Source organism: Pleurodeles waltl, chromosome 2_1, assembly GCF_031143425.1.
Source record: "Pleurodeles waltl isolate 20211129_DDA chromosome 2_1, aPleWal1.hap1.20221129, whole genome shotgun sequence".
Lineage (NCBI taxonomy): Eukaryota > Metazoa > Chordata > Amphibia > Caudata > Salamandridae > Pleurodeles > Pleurodeles waltl.
In genome coordinates this window covers 248,278,383-248,296,105 of record NC_090438.1, presented here as the reverse complement: position 1 = coordinate 248,296,105, position 17,723 = coordinate 248,278,383, and positions in this window count along the sequence as shown.

The following is a 17,723-nucleotide window of genomic DNA, read 5'->3' as shown; positions in this document are numbered from 1 at the left end:
AGTCTGCCAGCAGGTAAGTACCAGCGACTTTGGAGGGCAGACCAGGGGGGGTTTTGTAGGGCACCAGGGGGAACACAAGTCAGCACAAAAATTACATCCTCAGCGGCACAGGGGCGGCCGGGTGCAGAGTTCAAACAGGCGTCGGGTTCGCAATAGGTTTCAATGTGAGACCCAGGGGTCTCTTCAGCAATGCAGTCAGGCAAGGGGGGGGGGGGCTCCTCGGGGTAGCCACCACCTGGGCAAGGGAGAGGGCCCCCTGGGGGTCGCTCCTGTACTGGAGGTCGGATCCTTCAGGTCCTGGGGGCTGCGGGTGCAGTGTCTTTCCCAGGGGTCGGGTTCTTTGAAGCAGGCAGTCGTGGTCAGGGGGAGCCTCTGGATTCCCTCTGCAGCCGTCACTGGGGGGCATCAGGGGGGTCAACTCTGGCTACTCACAGGGTCGCAGTCGCCGGGGAGTCCTCCCTGTAGTGTTGGTTCTCCGCAGGTCGGGCCGGGGGCGTCGGGTGCAGAGTGGAAAGTCTCACGCTTCCGGCGGGAAACGTATGGTCTTTAAAAGTTGCTTCTTTGTTGCAAAGTTGCAGTCTTTGTGGAACAGGCCTGCTGTCCTCTGGAGTTCTTGGTCCTTTTAGATGCAGGGTTGTCCTCTGAGTCTTCAGAGGTAGCTGGACCCTGGCGGACGCGTTGCTGTTGCAGTTTTTCTTGAAGTGGGGAGGCAGGCCGGTAGGGCTGGGGCCAAAGCAGATGGTGTCTCCGTCTTCTCTGCAGGACTTTAGGTCAGTAGTCCTTCTTCGTCTTCAGGTTGCAGGAATCTATCTTGCTTGGTTCTGGGGGCCGCTAAATACTCAACTTAGGGGTGTGTTTAGGTCTGGGGGGTTAGTAGCCAATGGCTACTAGCCCTGAGGGTGGATACACCCTCTTTGTGTCTACTCCCTGAGTGGAGGGGGGCACATCCTTAATCCTATTGGGGGAATCCTCCATCTGCAAGATGGGGGATTTCTAAAAGTCAGAGTCACCTCAGCTCAGGACACCTTAGGGGTTGTCCTGACTGGCCAGTGACTCCTCCTTGTTTTTCTCATTGTCTCCTCCGGCCTTGCCGCCAAAAGTGGGGCCGTGGCCAGAGGGGGCGGGCATCTCCACTAGCTGGGATGCCCTGTGGTGCTGTAACAAAGGGGGTGAGACTTTGAGGCTCACTGCCAGGTGTTAGAGTTCCTGCCGGGGGAGGTGAGAAGCACCTCCACCCAGTACAGGCTTTGTTACTAGCCAAAGAGTGACAAAGGCACTCTCCCCATGTGGCCAGCACCTTGTCTGGTCTGTGGCAGGCTGGGGAAACTGGTCAGCCCACACTGGAAGTCGGGTATGTTTTCAGGGGGCATCTCTAAGATGCCCTCTGGGTTTATTCCACAATAAAATGTACACTGGCATCAGTGTGCATTTATTGTGCTGAGAAGTTTGATACCAAACTTTCAATTTTTCAGTGTAGCCATTATGGTGCTGTGGAGTTCATGTACGACCGACTCCCAGAGCATATACACTTATGGCTACCCTGCACTTACAATGTCTAAGGTTTTGTTTAGACACTGTAGGGGCATAGTGCTCATGCACCTATGCCCTCACCTGTGGTATAGTGCACCCTGCCTTAGGGCTGTAAGGCCTGCTAGAGGGTTGACTTATCTATGCCATAGGCAGTTTGAGGTTGGCATGGCACCCTGAGGGGAGTGCCATGTCGACTTAGTCATCTTCTCCCCACCAGCACACACAAGCTGACAAGCAGTGTGTCTGTGCTGAGTGAGGGGTCCCCAGGGTGGCATAAGACATTCTGCAGCCCTTAGAGACCTTCCCTGGCATCAGGGCATCAGGGCCCTTGGTACCAGGGGTGCCAGTTACAAGGGACTTACCTGGATGCCAGGGTGTGCCAATTGTGGAGACAAAGGTACAGTTTTAGGGAAATAACACTGGTGCTGGGGCCTGGTTAGCAGGCCTCAGCACACTTTCAAATCATAACTTGGCATCATCAAAGGCAAAATGTCAGGGGGTAACCATGCCAAGGAGGCATTTCCTTACACTCACTATGTCCCCTTCATCAGCCACTGGTCCAGCTGCCACCTCCTCTACATTAATCAATAGGAGGTAACCCCTCAGGTCCAGATTGTGTAGCATGCAGCAGGCAACAACTATCTGGCAGACTTTAAGTTGTTTGTAGAGTAGGGCACCTTTGAGACTTGTAGATAGCGGAATCTGGCCTTCAGTAGCCCAAAGGTCATATCATTGTCATAACTCATCCTGCAGTGGGTCTCATTGAAATGGATTTCACCATCTGTAGTCAGATATCTCACAGAGGTCAGCAGCCAGGGAAAGTTAGGGTACCAATAGCCACCTGTGTGCACAAGGATAGTACACATCTCAATACCGGTGGGGACACAGGGCAGATTGTGAAGAGAGGTGAGATTACAAGGGCACACATACTATTGGATACATACAGATGAGCCAGGTCCGGTCCCTCTGTAGTTGTGCCATCATTTGTGGGACGTTGCTGTTCTGCAGAATGTATGAGTCATGCAGAGAACCAGGGATCTTGACCATAACCTGAGAGATATATTGGTTATTTATGGAATAAACGTTTTTCCAGTTCCTGAACACTTGTTCACTTATCCTGGGTGGTACCAAGGCAATGTGGGTGCCATCTATGGCCCCTATCACATGAGGATGTGTGCAAACTGTAGAAGGCAGCTTTAACAGTGGCCAAAACCACACGTTGGGAGAACCTGATATAATAAGGCAGATGATTGAGCAAAGCACACAGTACATCCTTCAATGCATTACTGAACACCGGCTGTGACATCCCTGCTCCCAATCCCACTATCATCTGAAACAACCCTGAGGCAAGGAAGTGGCAAACTAACAATACCTGCACTGTGGGAGGGATGGCATAGGGATGGCGTATGGCAAGCAACAGATTAGGCTCCATCTGGGTACACAGTTCCATGTTGGTGTGATGGTTCAGACAATAGGTCTGTATGTCGTGTCTCTCTTCTAGGGTAGCAAGGTCGACTAGGGGCTGGTACACAAGGGGATGTCTTATAATCACCATTGCACTGTATCTTGAAATAGGAGAGTGGAAAATTCAAAAGTTGATATATGCAATGTGTGGACATTGTCAATCTATGCAGTAGTCACAATAGTTCATCCATGACGCACCTAAAAATTAACCTACTAATCACTTATTGCATGTAAAATGGCATGCATGCACAGGACAGATGGAGGTGACCTCATTACGCTGGTGTTAGACGTCATGGCGGTAGGTGGTCTCATCCGCTGTGCAACTCCTCATTGGATAACATTGATGCCTTAGGGAGACTGTGGCCAATGGTAATCACTGCCAGCAGTGACGGTCATGTGCACAGCAGGTGTGACCACCATTGACTGTGGCATAGCTCACTTGACTCCTGACACTCGTGCAAGCAAGATCTCCTCTGCGTGTGCTGCTGAGTTCTGACCCTGGAAGCCAATATGCCAAGTCCTACAGGAGACAGGACCCCAGCCTTTACCCAGAAGGAGCTAGACAAGCTCGGGGAGGGGGTCCTACTCCTGTATGGACAGTTGTATGGGGCACCAGAGCAGCAGGTGAGTCTTATGTCACTGCCCTGTTTGATAGTGATGTGTGTGAGAATGAAAGGCATTGGGATGTTGCAGATGGGGTGGATGCATGGAAATGGGTGAGGAGTCTGAGCGTTAGGAGCGTGAAGACACATGAGTGTGGTCATAAGATGTGTCTGATGTGTGATGTCCACTGCTGACCCTGTAATGCCACTCTACGTGGCTCTGGGGGTGATTCTAAGTCTGGCGGGCGGCGGAGGCCACCCGCCAGACTTCCCCCTCCAAAATACCGCTCCGCGGTCGGAAGACCGCTGAGGGTATTCTGGGTTTTGCACTGGGCGACCGCCAAAAGGCCGCCCGCCAGCCCAGTGCAAAACTACCTTCCCACGAGGACGCTGGCAATGCAGACAGTGAAATTCTTTGTGGGGCCCTCTTACGGGGGCCCCTGCAGTGCCCATGCCATTCGCATGGGCACTGCAGGGGTCCCCAGGGGCCCCACGACAACCCATACCGCCATCCTGTTCCTGGCGGGGGAACCGCCAGGAAAAGGATGGCGGTATGGGCTGTCAGAATCCCCATGGCGGCGCAGCGAGCTGCGCCGCCATGGAGGATTCAAATGGGCAGCGGAAAACCGGCGGGAGACCGCCGGTTTTCCACTTCAGACCGCGGTCAAACCGCCGCGGTCAGAATGCCCAGCGGGGCACCGCCAGCCTGTTGGCGGTGGGTTAGAATGACCCCCTCTGTCCCTCTCTCTGTGTCACCCATGCAGGTCAGTGCCTATCAGAAGAAGGGGATTTGGTGTGCCAACGCCAAGCAAGTGCAGACCCTGGGGGTCCATAGCCAGCTATGCACCCACTGCAGAAATAGGTGGGAGGACCTGAGACGCAGGGAGCTCAAGACCGCAGAGGCCCAGCTGGGGATGTCCTCCCAACATGGGCACCTTGGCGGTGGCATACCCCGAGGTGGATGGGCAATTGAGGGCAGCACAGCAGCCACAAGGGGTAAGTACACACTCACATATTGACAATGTTATGCTTATATGGCTTTGGGTTGACTACCAGTGGAAAGCCGTAGGTTAGGTCATTGACAGTTGAACGCCAATCATGGGTGTCAGCCACCCTGCCAGGATTGGATTTATAGATGCGTGCCCATACCATGCAGACAGTGATTTATGAGGGCATTTACTTCAATTTGGGATTTGTGTGATCATCCTCAACAAAGTTTAAGAACCCACCTGCTACCATCAGCATCAGAACACCTGAGGTGTTAGGGCATTGTCATCAGTATCAGCCTACCACTGTGACCTACAACTACATGTGTTCTACTGTTGTAACATGTATAGGTGATGGCATGGCCTGCCAGGCCATAGCAGCAGATAATGATGTTTTTTGTGTGAATGTAGGGTTGGTATAGACCCATTGCACCCTTTCTTTCTCTCCAATCCTCCCTCCCTCTCTTCCTATATCTTTCTGTGCATCAGCATCATCAGGTAAAGGAGAAGGGGCACTGGTGAGTGGGGAAGCTGCAGCCAATGAGCCCCAGGAGGCTGATACCAGCAGAGTCGAGGGGACCAGTGGGACAGAGTTTGAGGGGAGTAGCACGGGGGAGTCAAGATCGACAATAACATCTTTGGATTCCTCCTCCAACGGACGCTCCCTGGTGGCGGTGGACAAATCTGGGGTCATCCCAGCACTATCCTTGACAACCACTCCCCTTGCCAGCAACGCCCTCCCTGTAACTCCCCACCCAGTTGTCTGTGCCCGCTCACTCAAGAGGATGGGTATCTCCTTTGCCGCAGGCACTCTGCCCCTCACCCAGTCAGCCCTGCTGCCCTCAATGAGGAGGCCATTGACCTCCTGAGGTCCGTCACTGTGGAGCAGTCAAACATTGTGAATGCCATCCATGGACTGGCATCACAGATGCAGCATTCAAATGCCAAAGGTCAATTGTGGACCCCCAGCCTCGGGGACCACCAACTCCCCGGGGCAAAAAGAATTGTGGAGGAGGTCATTGATGGCCCTGGTGACTGCCACCCCAAGGCCCAGATCCTGCTACATCCTGGGGTGCCCACCTGGTTTGCTTTCTGACAGTGGAAGCTGTCAAACAGCTCCTGCTGGCAGAAGGCAGACCTTTTATCTGTTTCCTTGCACGCAAATATGCGGGCGGGGAAACAGATGAAAACACTGTACCCACAAGCAGGAAACTGCTATATGAAGCAGATCCCTGCTAATGGTAACAATGCCGGCTTCCACAGGACTTCAGGCTCCCCATGGTCCTGTCACTCTGTCTCTCTCTCTCTCTCTCTCTTTTCCATCCTATAATGGGATGAAAGAGATAAAGGGATTGTTGTTGCAATGCCAATGGTCCCACTATGCAGCCTAACTATAATGTGGGTTTTTTTGTGACTATATATATATATATATATATATATATATATACATACTGTATGCAGAAATAGAGAGAGAGAGACCCTCCCCAAGCCCATATCCCCCAGGGTCATTACAAAATAAGGGAACGGAGCCTAAAAAAGTCCCAGGAACCCCATCCTCTGGTGCTGAATTCAATTCAAAAGGGAGGAAAGGCCCCACTCCCTGTGCACTGAGGACCTCGCCTCACAGACTCATAAAAACATGACAGATCTGGATTACCTCTAATAGGCATATTTAACTTTCAATAAGGCTGTAACATGTGTGTTAGAAATGGGGTCTTTGGTTTTCAGTCAGGTTACCCCCTGTCTAAGCAAGGACCCTCACTCTAGTCAGGGTAAGTCACACACAATGCAAATTATCCTGTGCCCACCCTCTGGTAGCTTGGCACTGAGCAGGCTTAACTCAGAAGGCAATGTGTAAAGTGTTTGTGCAATAAATCATACAATAACACCATACACCACCACAAAAATACACCACACAGTGTTTAGAAAAATATATAATATTTATCTGGATATCTGCAGGTCAAAACGATTAAAGATGAAGTAAGCAAAGTGATATCAAATGTCTTAGAGTTGAATTATTACTGTAAAAGCAAAAAAAAGTGTCTTAAGTTCTCCTATAAACAACAAGTGGCTCTTACAGGGCAAAGAACCTGGTTTGCATTGAAGATCCTCACCAGGGACCGCAGAGGAGAAGATGTGTGGAAAACGGTAGGTCTGCGTCAGTTTTGCCCCTTCGTACACGGACTTACGTTGTTATTTTTCACGTGGGGAAGATGTTGCATCGATTTCCGACACACAGACTTGGATCCGCTTCAGGTTCAGGGTTTCGGATGCCCCGGGGATGATGCGTGGAATCTTGGGCTTGTGGAGCGAAAACACAGGGGCTGCGTCGATTCCGGTGGGCAATGGGTGGAATTTTCTTCTGCACAGCAGGGGCTGTGTCGATTCCTCTCAGGAAGTCGGGCGGAGGCTTTCTTTGGGGGGCTGAGCCCTCTTGAGACACTTGGAGTTAGCCTCAGAGTGCCCATACTTATTGCACTCTCCACATTGAGGTACAAACCTCTCTGTCTTATGGTCAGTAAAACCTCTACTTTTGGAATCAGACCGGGACTGGTTACCACTATTCTCTTGGAACTCTTTTGGGGGCCTTTTGAGAACTCCTTGTTTTTAAGTTTTTCCCCTGACCACCTTTGTGGGTGTCCCCCCAGATACCTTTCTGGACACTCTGGTGCTAATCCAGAGGTTCGCCTCCTCAGCAAGCTTCCTGGGAATCAGTCAGCTTACTGTCTACTTGGTGCTGGCGCAACTCTGTAAAACAAGTACTGAGCATATTATCTCTCAGAATCAAATTATACAATCTTGTGTAATTATCTACTTTGCAGCCTGCACCCATCCATTCAGTGCCTTACTGGAAAATTCAAAGAAATCTACCCGTGTTTGTGTGGACTGTTTGGTGCTGTCCCTGAACCTCTGACGATATTTCTCGGGGGTCATCCCAAACTTGGCAAGTAAAATGGCTTTCATAAGTGGGTATGTGTTTGATCCTTTGGGTCCAATGTGAGAAGTGTGTCCCTCCCAATTGCTGCCGCATAACCCCACATAGCTGTACCCCATTGCCCTTCAGGACCTTCATGAGCCCTTAGTGCAACTTCATAAGCAGCTAGCCATTTATCTATGTCATCTCCCACCACAAAACTGGGCACCACATTTTTGGGTATAAAACCCGACTTTTCTCCAGCAGGTCCTACCTGTATGCTGCCACCATTACTGGTGGACTCAGACTGCTTCGCCTTAATATCCAGCTGCTTGAGACTCAGTTCATGAGCCAACAATAGTTTATTTTCAGCCAGGGCTCTTTCAGCTGCTTGCGCTTCTCTCTCTGCCCTCCTTTCCTCCTGTTGAGCCTCAATTTTCAGTCTTGCCATTTGCAATTGGAACTCCCTCTCTTCTCTCCTTTCCTCTGCGGTCAGGCCTTGATCAGAGACACTGCTCCCTGGTTTTGCAGGGGGCACAATTGCAGTGGTAACTTTATCCACAGATGGAAAATAATTCTCTAAGGGGCTATCTTCTGGCTCCTCATCCTCAGCATCATCCTCTAAATGGGCTTCTGCTCAGGCCCTCAGTGCCACTCCACATGAAAGTCCTACTTTCTGGAGTCCCCTTGGGTGGGTACTCTCATCTCCTTGCAGAACCCTTTCAGTTCTTTGACAGTATGTCTCCAAGAGGGCCAGGTCAAAATCTCTTGCTTGAGACCCAGCCTGAGACATGTTGAGTGAGGATTTAAGTTTAATAAATTGTCAGGAAAAACAAATTTGCAAAAAGAGATAAAAATCAAGTTGACCTTCAACTGTGGGTAGGTAGTGAAATACTTAGCTACTGTATGTCACTGCACAAATACAAGTCCTATCCTCACCGCTGATCACCAATGTTAGAAATTGAGTCTTTGGTTGGCAGTCAGGTTACCCCCTGTCCAAGCAAGGACCCTCACTCTAGTCAGGGTAAGTCACACACAATCCAAATTATTCTGTGCCCTCCCTCTGGTAGCTAGGCACTGAGCAGTCAGGCTTAACTTAGAAGGCAATGTGTAAAGTATTTGTGCAGTAAATCATACAATAACACAGTATAGCACCACAAAAATACACCACACAATGTTTTGAAAAATATACAATTTTCATCTGGATAAATGCAGGTCAAAACGATTAAAGATGAAGTGAGCAAATGTACGGATATCACTGAAAGTGATATCAAATGTCTTAGAGTTGAAATATTACTGTAAAAGCAATAAAAAGTGTCTTAAGTTCTCCTAGAAACAACAAGTGTCTCTTACAAGGCAAAGTACCTAGTTTGTGTTGAAAATACTCGCAAGGGACTGCAGAGGAGGAGATGCATGGAAAACGGTAGGTGTGCATCGGTTTCGCCCCTTCGCACACGGACTTGCCTTGTTACTTTTCAAGTGGGAAAGATGTTGTGTCGATTTCCGGTGCATGGACTTGGATCCTCTTTGGCTTGCGGGGTTTTCAGACGCCCCGGGATGATGCGTGGAATTCTGGGCTTGCGGATCGAAATCACAGGGGCTGCGTCAATTCTGATGGGCAATGCATGGAATTTTTTTCCGCACAGCAGGCAACGCGTCGATTCCTCTCAGGAAGTCAGGCGGCGTCATTCTGAGTCGGCTTGCATCAATCCAGTAGGGCTGTGCGTCGAAGTTACTATCGCGTCACTGGCGCTGCATCGATCTTCTGTTGCGAAGTCGGAGCTGTGTCGTTCCGGTCTCGGTGTGCGGTGAATTTTTCACAGCGAGCAGGCTGTGCGTCGTTCCTGGCAGGCGGTGCGTTGAATTTTTGCCGCACAGGAATTTCAGCTGCAGGAGAGAAGTCTTTTTGGTCCTGAGACTTCAGGGAACAGGAGGCAAGCTCTATCCAAGCCCTTACAGAGCACTTCTGCAGCACAGCAAGAGAGCAGCAAGACAGAAAGGCAACAGCAAGGAAGCAGTCTTCTTCAGAAAGCAGTTGGGTGAGTCCTTTAGGCAGCCAGGCAGTTCTTCTTGTCAGGGTGCAGATTCTGGTTCAGGTTTCTTCTCCAGGAAGTGTCTGAGGTGGTAGGGCAGAGGCCCGGTTTTTATACCCAAATGTGCCTTTGAAGTGGGGGAGACTTCAAAGAGTGGCTTAGAAGTGCACCAGGTCCCCTTTCAGTTCAATCCTGTCTGCCAGGGTACCAGTACGGGGTGTGGCAGTCCTTTGTGTGAAAGCAGGCCCTCCACCCTCCCAGCCCAGGAAGACTCATTCAACATGCAGATGTATGCAAGTGAAGCTGAGTATCCTGTGTTTGGGGTGTGTCTGAGTGAATGCACAAAGAGCTGTCAACTAAACCCAGCCAGACGTGGATTGTAAGGCACAGAAAGATTTAAGTGCAGAGAAATGCTCACTTTCTAAAAGTGACATTTCTAAAATAGTAATATTAAATCCAACTTCACCAGTCAGCAGGATTTTGTATTGCCATTCTGGCCATACTAAATATGACCTTCCTACTCCTTTCAGATCATCAGCTACCACTCAACCAATGTTTGAGGGCAGCCCCAATGTTAGCCTATGAAGGGAGCAGGCCTTACTATAGTGTAAAAACGAATTTAGGAGTTTTACACTACCAGGACATGTAAACTACCCAGGTCCATGTCCTGCCTTTTACCTACACAGCACCCTGCCCTAAGGGTTACCTAGGGCACACCTTAGGGGTGACATATGTAGAAAAAGGGGAGTTTTAGGCTTGGCAAGTATTTTTAAATGCCAAGTCGAATTGGCAGTGAAACTGCACACACGCCTTGCAATGGCAGGCCCGAGACAAGGTTAAAGAGCTACTGAAGTGGGTGGCACAATCAGTGGTGCAGGCCCACTAGTAGCTTTTAATCTACAGGCCCTGGGCACATATAGTGCACTCTAATAGGTACTTGGAGGTAAGTTAAATAGTCCAATTGGGTGTGATCTAATGTTACTATGTTTAAAGGGAGAGAGCATATGCACTTTAGCAAAGGTCAGCAGTGGTAAAGTGTGCAGTGTCTAAAAACCAGCAAAAACAGTATCTCAGAAGTGGAGGGAGGCAGGCAAAAAGTTAGGGGTGACCACCCTAAGGCTGTCAGGTCTAACAATATGGCTCTGGAAAATATACCAGTGGCATGGAAAATGAAATGTCACCTATGGACTGAGACACATGTTGTGCCATCCACTAACGTAACAATGATAACACAGCTCTTGCAAAATTGTATACAAAGACTGCTGCAATTTTTAAACATGTAGGTAAACTTAGAAGAACAACCCTTTTGGACAGTAAAGAAGTCTATTTTTAGATATTATATAAGTAACTCCTAATTCGGCCTTGTATAATACAAGGTAGGGTGCTTAAAGTACAAAAGTGGCACAAACAAGAATTTAATCTTGTTCCTACAGTGGCTATCACCCACTGTAAAGGGATGTAGTTCAGCCTAAGTGTAAAACTAAATTAAATATAAAATACTCCTCCTCCTCACACATCTTTGGAATAAGCTACAGGAATGATCCAACCATGATCTTAAGTATGTTTTTGAAATACAATTCACTGGCGAAGTTAGATTTTTGAAACATGTTTGTGAAACATAACTTTTAGAACATTAGACTTTGGCCCTCATTACTAGTCTGTTAGGCACTAGACCACCAGACTTGCAGATGGCGGTCGGACCGGCGCCAATGTGGCAGTTCGAGTACCATATTTCAACCCTGGCGGTCGGGCTGTGAGGGGACCACCAGGAACACGGATCCACCTACTGGCAGTAGGTGTCAGGCCTAATCCGCCAGGCAGAACTGGGGATTATGACCTCATTCTCCGCCAGCTATTTCATGGTGGTAGCACCGCCATGAAAAGGCTGATGAAGAACGGGTGCAAGGGCCTCCCTGGCCAGCACCCTCGCAATGTTCACTGTCTGCTTTGTAGGAGGCAAAGATGTAGGCTGCTTCCTGCTAGGCCAGCGGGCAGTAACTCAGATTTCCGCCGACTGACCTAGCGGGAAACTCTTAAAGGGCCCGGTGGGGAGGTAGCCAGTATGGCATCAACCTCCCCTTTGGAAGTTGGGCGAACGATGCAAACCATCCGCCGAACTCGTAATCGGACCCTTTGGCTGACTGAGCATGCAGTAGGCTAATTATTATTAGCCTGCCAGAAGGTGGCCCCTTTCAGTACTTCCCCTAATGAGTTGTGAAACCTGCTCTTAAAGAGGAACAAAATGGTTTAGTCAATTTACCAGGAAGAACTGAGGTTATGATGTATGTGACTTCTTTCAGCTCAGGAAGAACAACTGAAAAGATTTATTAGCTTCCATAATTTGAAATTCACTAGAGAGAGGTCTTCCAAGCAGTTGCCTGTAAAACGTTACCTGGGGGTGAGATATATTTGTTTCCTGGGTGCAGTGTAGCCAACTTGGCCAAAGCCCAGTAAGATGGGGAGCTGATCCCCTAACCAGTTGGTAGAATTGACGAGGAGTGGACCGCTCATATCCCTAGACACACTCCTAGCTGGGACACCAGAAACTTCCAATGACAGACGAGTGCTGCTGTGTTGTATTTTACTCAGACTAGTACTCTCTGGGGTAGCTTGCAGTAAGGCAAAAGAGATGTACCCTAAAAGTGGAAAGGTTTGCCTCTTGAAACTTTTGTCTCAAGAGTTAGGGTTTGTCCCGGAGCCAACCCCATGCTAGAAAGTCTGACAAAAGTGGCAACCACCAACGGTTAATCAGAACAGTCTTAAACCTGAGGAAATACAGAATATGATTGGACACACTGTCGGTGACCTGAGAAACGTCCTGAAGCGCTAGTCATACTATCCACTGGACCCAGGACCAAGAAATAGACTCAAAGAGTAAGTTATCTAACATCCTGTGTGACTACAGGGGTACAACAGCTGCCAGATGTCTTTCCCAGGAGATTCCAGCTGACAGAACAGCAGGGCCTGGCCTGAAATTTCCTAATGACCTCTGACTGCTGAAGTGAATCCTGGTGACTAACTGGTGGCCCTGAGGTCATGGCAGCTTTAGAAGTGACCCGAAGGAGCTGCACCCAGAAAAGATGGGACATAAGATCTTGGCATAGGTGATGGGCATTGAAAAACAGCTATATGTCCGCACATCTAAGTTAGGTGGGCAGACACGTTGCCAGGTCTCTGATGGCCCATACTCCGCCTAGCCACTGGAGAAGTCTGACAATGTCAAAACAACAGTGCCACACCTACCAGGGTGTTGAGTTTAGGTTAAGTTAGTGCCTTGAACGGTTCACAATAAGCAATTTATGATTATCCTTTGAGATGGGAGGTTATTTACTCAAAATAATATTCCAATTTCTTACACTGAAGTATTCAGTGTAATTTCCGTAAAGGGAATTAATTATGAGATTTTTGCCCGGTTTTACAGTAAAATGCTCTATCGTTTTACAGCAATAGGGGACGTATTCATAGCTATCACAAGCTCACAATATAGACACAAGAAATAAATGAAGCACCATGTTTATGTAAGAATTCATGACATCACCCAATAAGCATATTTCGCCTCTGGCAGACCAATATCTTGGAATGAAAGAACAGAGAGGTAATTTTTCAGAACCTGAATTTCTGAAACTAAACAAATCTGTGCATTTTGCTAAACATTTATTAGTAGAGAATATATCTTTATCGCAATGAATACATATCCTTCAAGTGCTAATCAAGATTTCTGTGTAAATTGGTCTACTACTTATCACAAAGACAACATATTTCAACCAGAACAGCAACCACATTCGGCGTTCCATTTTTCTATGCTGCATTGCTTTCAAGACTCCAGATAATATACTTGTGAGGACATTTGCTTCTCCCCATTGAACCTCTCATATGTGCTGCTGTTATGATCCATTCGAAATGCCTGGAGGGACCTTGGCAAGCTTCGTGAAAGATTAATGAATTAGCTGTGTATTTTATGATAGCATTTCAAAAGAAAAGCCGGCATGCATAATGGGCTTATTTCAACAGGCTGCGGTTTGCTTTGCTTGCCTTTGAGACATACATAGACAGTGGGCTGAAACTCGGAAACATTTAGAAGGATTCAGTGGCAAACATGCAGAGCCGTGAAAACAGCTAACACCGTGCGCCTGATACCCCGAAAGCAACTGCTGCCACTTTCATGGGTGTTTCTCACGTGCGGGTGGATTTTAAACCAGCACTAGGTCTGGCTATTCATTCTAAAAGTGCTTCGTCGTTAATAGCCGAGGTCTTGCGTGTGCGATGGTCACGAGAACGAATGGATGAGCGAGTATAAGAACGAGTGATCAGATCGCTAGACGACAGTGTAGCTGGATAATTAATGGGTGGCTGAATGCATGGTTGATAAGTACATATGTGAATGGGTGACTGAATACATTGGTGAGTACAAAAATGGGTGAGTGGGCATATGGGTGGATAAAGACTCAAAAATGCACGTGTATCATTTTTGGCACTCAGGTGAGAAAAATAAAATCTTTACACGGAGTAAATAGCCAGCATACAGCCGAAGACGTCAGATTTATAAGTAAGAATCAAGAATCCATACCCTGTTGAGAACAGGCTGGGAACAAAACGCTGTGAAAGTATAGCCTGGGACTGCCAGATACGTATTGACCGTTCTCTTTGATCCCGACTGGCCTGCTTTTGAAACCCCGAGATTCAGAATCGACTGGTGTTCTGAGCACTGTTCGGTGCAGGGTAGTTTGTCAATGAAATCTAAAGACGAGGATCCTGTTTTGATTGTATGTTTACTTATCGATGTGATGAAGTCATATGGCATGGACGTTATGGTTTGAAGTAATTAATCAAAACAGAAGTTCGATGATTTCAGGGTTGACAGTTATGCCAATGCATCACTATCAAAATATTTTCTTCACTGAGAAGACCAAATTGCATGTTCGACTGAAAGCTTTTAAGCCCATAGCACCTATCAGAGTGTAAAGTTAGGGTTTTAAATCAAAACAATGAAAGGATTGACATTTCGTTTCCACTGAAAGTTTTTTTTGAGTGTCAACAAAAGAGAATATATCATAAAGATAAGTAGCAAAATGTAGAAGATGTATCCTTTGCTTCACTTTCACGAGTCAAGGCCAGTCTACAAAATGTGCCCCCTGTAATTATGGTTTCCGTGATACAATGGAAGAGGCCTGGGATGCTTAAGATATGGGCACATTATTTGTATTTACGTTCCCCTTCTGTATATGACAATCTCGCCAACTGATACGTTGCCGCAGGTAAGAAGTTAATCATCATGGGCTGAGAGGAGGAGGCTGGAAGCATACAGTTTCTATCGCTAGGTTTCCGTTGCCTACTCCGAGATACAAGGAAAGGTACGAGTTTGTGGTGCTGCGGCAGCTTGAAGGTGTCATTTCGAAGAAAGGGGATGCTGCCTGGAGGAACTGAGAAGGCAGTAACAATTATACTAAACCAGGCAGAAAGTATGATACCCCCGGGGTCCCAAAGTATGAAGGGTCCACGTTAGTCAGCTGCTTGAGTAGTGAAGCCAGAGTGAGTGTAAAATAGACCCTGGATCAAAAGTGGTCTGGGGAATTGAATATTGCTAAGCCTTATCATAGAATTAAATAATATTGCTGAGGGCTATGATATAAGTTAAAGGCCTTCTGTCCCAAGGGAAACAGCTCTGACAAAACGTCACAGTAAGAGTTGCTAGCAAACATCGGTATGCTGGAATAGAGCTTCTGTATTTGCAGTTTTCTAATGCGATTTTTTTTTTAAATATTGAACATCCATGCAGTGATTGCTTGCTTCGGAGGATCCTTCTTCATTTGTCTCTCTGGTCAGGAACATTGCCATCTATGAATCAAGTTGTGCCCCCTCACATACCAACTTTCCGTGAATTGCATCTCCATTACTGAAACAACAAGAGTTGTCTGTTTTCCACGTGAGGTATTGGTAATGTTTGGTGTAAACTGGTTGGCTCTTCCTTGCAAATTTGGCCAGAAATTGTGTGTTCACATTTAGCTATTTTTCTTCCTATGGGTCCTGGGGAATGTAGTTGCTTGCTATTGTTCCAATAAACTGTGAAAAGAGAAGCATAACATTCACCTTTGTGTCTTTAATAAAATCAGGACTTTTGTATTGTTTAGGGAAATCTAAATGTATGTCACATATGTACGTCTGTTATGGTTGAATACATTTGAAACATTGATTGTCTAAAACAGTATTGAGGGTGACTTTTATTTCACGATTTCATTCTTCCAGTACTTGTAGAGCAAGAATGTGCAAAAGAATTGTCATATGGAGGCAGTAGATAACCACATGAACTTGGCTGAGTCTGAAAATCAGTATATTGTGCAGTTATTCCTCACATTTCAAATAATATAGTTAGCTGATAATGTGTGCAATGGCTTTGGCCCCCCACGTTCCGCAGCAAACACATTCCCCACATCTGTGGTAAAAGAGAATCTCAAATCTAATTGTTGGAAAATGGATTCTTGGTAAGGGCAGGTAAGTTCCTACACTTGGCAATAGGTCACTAACCTCCACTTAGGTTCAGTTAGGTCTCAATAAATAAAACCCGGCTCAACTCTTGGTAGCTTGGCAACGAGTGACAAGGCTTAACTTAGGAGACAAATGTTTAAAGCATTTAAAAATCCCAAAACAGTAAATAAGTAAAACACAAAACATAATAAAAATCCAACACCAATCTATAAAAATAGATTATATTGTTATCTGTAAAATGACACCAAAAATAATAAAATCGTATAAGGGGAGCCGGAGATATGAATTTTTAAAGAATGAATGCTTTTTAGTGCTTAGAAACGAATAGCACCAATCTGGTCATCTGGTCACACCTCAACCGAGGCAAAGTCAAAGTTAAGTTTTGCGATGGAGCCACGCTCGGCTACAGCTTGTGGGAGGCGTTGGTCAAAAGTTTACCTTCGGACTAAGGCCCATGTTTATACTTTTTGACTCAAACCAGCGCCAGCGCTGGTTTGCGTAATTTTTTTTACTGCCGGCTAACACCATTCCTACGCGCCATGTGGGCACCTTATTTAAGGATTGACGTTAGCCGGCACTGCGGGTTGGTCAGAGTAACAAAAAATGACTCAAATCAGGCAGTGCCGGCGTAGGGGAAAATGAGGGTCGTGCGTCAAAAAATGGTGCAAGTCAGTTTTGAGTAAAAAATCATGGCTCAAACCGGACTTACACCATTTTTTGACCCTCAACCCCCATTGCAATGACTCCTGTCTTAGCAAAGACAGGAGTCATGCCCCCTTGCCCAATAGCCATGCCCAGGGGACTTCTGTCCCCTGGGCATGGCCATTGGGCTCAGTGGCATGGAGGGGGGCCCAAATTAGGCCCCCCCATGCCACTTTCAAAAAATAAAAAAATCATACCTCAATTTACCTGTACTTACCTGGGATGGGTCCCCCCATCCACGCGTGTCCTCCAGGGGTGGGCGAGGGTGGCAGGGGGTGTCCCTGGGGGCAGGGAAGAGCACCTCTGGACTGCTTCCATGGTCAGAGACCATGGAAGTGAGCCTACAGGTCCCTTAACGCCTGCCCTCACCCAGGCATTAAAAAACAGAGCACATTAAACTGTGCGCAGTTTTTTAAGGCCCACCTCCACCTGTGCGTCAAAATGACGCGGGAGTATAAATAAGGTGCACAGGCCTTAACATCATTTTTTGGATGGGAACGCCTACCTTGCATGTCATTAAAGCAAGGCGGTTTCCCGCATCCAGAAAATGCCGCACACAGAGGATTTTTTACATCCGCGGGGACGGGCGTCATAGTTTAAATATGGGGCAAGGTTTGCGCTGAATGTGCGTCAGAATTTTTGACGCACATTCGGCGCAACCAGAGTATAAATATGCTCCTCAGTCGTTTCCTTGAAGAATTTCTTCAGCCGGACCAAGTCGCCAGTCCAATATGACCTCCTGGAACTCCTACTCAGACACGTGTTGCGGGAGCCCTCAGTGGAGATTTTTACCTTCGGACTTAGTTGTTTTTTCGAGATGAAAATCCTTCGACCGGGGCAAACCTGAATCTTGAACCAACGTCTCTGGAGCCCTCTTCGGATACACTGTCTGGGAGATCTTGGTCAACTTTCTAGGTTTCTGAGTCACTTTATTGGAGATTTTCTTCACCGGGACGACCCTGCAAATCAGGCGGGTCGCGGTTAAGGCAAGCCGGCTAGAGTTACTGCA